The sequence below is a fragment of the Piliocolobus tephrosceles genome, chromosome 2 (genome assembly GCF_002776525.5).
Source record: "Piliocolobus tephrosceles isolate RC106 chromosome 2, ASM277652v3, whole genome shotgun sequence".
Classification (NCBI taxonomy): Eukaryota; Metazoa; Chordata; class Mammalia; order Primates; family Cercopithecidae; genus Piliocolobus; species Piliocolobus tephrosceles.
In genome coordinates, this window is record NC_045435.1 from 33113141 (window position 1) to 33113963 (window position 823).

The 823-nt window shown below is 34.9% G+C and overlaps 1 non-coding gene across 1 annotated transcript; it reads right to left on the bottom strand.

The window, feature by feature from the left end:
* Nucleotides 1–349: 349 nt before the first annotated feature.
* LOC111545319 lies at nt 350–464 on the bottom strand. Its single transcript, XR_002732395.1, has one exon. It is a non-coding gene; the product is annotated as a U5 spliceosomal RNA (small nuclear RNA).
* Between the last annotated feature and the right edge of the window lie 359 nt (nt 465–823).

Below are 823 nucleotides of genomic sequence, written 5' to 3' on the forward strand. Positions count from 1 at the left end.
TCAGTTTCTGAGGATCTAATATTTAATATGGTGGCTATAGTTAACACTACAGTTAACCATCAAACAACAGAAATTACAACTCTGTAGGTTCATGTATACATGGAGTTTTTTAAATTATTACTATTATTATTATTATTTTTGAGACAGAGTCTCGCTCTGTTGCCCAGGCTGGAGTGCAGTGGTGCCATCTTGGCTCACTGCAACCTCCACCTCCTGGGCTCAAGTGATTCTCCTCCCTCAGCCTCCTGAGGCACCCACCACCACGCCTGGCTAGTTTTTTGTATTTTTAGTAGAGATGGGGTTTCATCATGTAGGACAGGCTGGTCTAATTTTTAACATTCATAATTTATCCTCGTGAAACACGAGGTCTCAAAAATTGGATAAAGACCCATAACTGTTCCTCCCCACAGAAATCTTTAGTAAAAGGCAAAAGATTTATATGATCTGAAGAGAAACCAGAGTTATGCATGGATTTTTTCAAATAAATAAACCAAAAGTTTTTTTGGAAATTTACAACAATTTGAAAAAACCTGCAGGGTAACCATGGCCCTGAGATAAGAAGACCAATCTCTGCTCTTCTTCCTCCTCCTCAGCCTACTCAGTATGAAAACAATGAGGATGAAGATCCTCACGATGATCAACTTTCACTTAGTGAATAATAAATATATACATATATAATATATTATCTTTCTTATGGTTTTCTTAATAACATTTCCTTTTCTCCAGTTTACTTTATGTGAGAACATGGTAAAACATTCTGATAACAAAAATACATATAATAATACATATAAGAAAAGAGTACATATCAGAAAAAAATAAAATA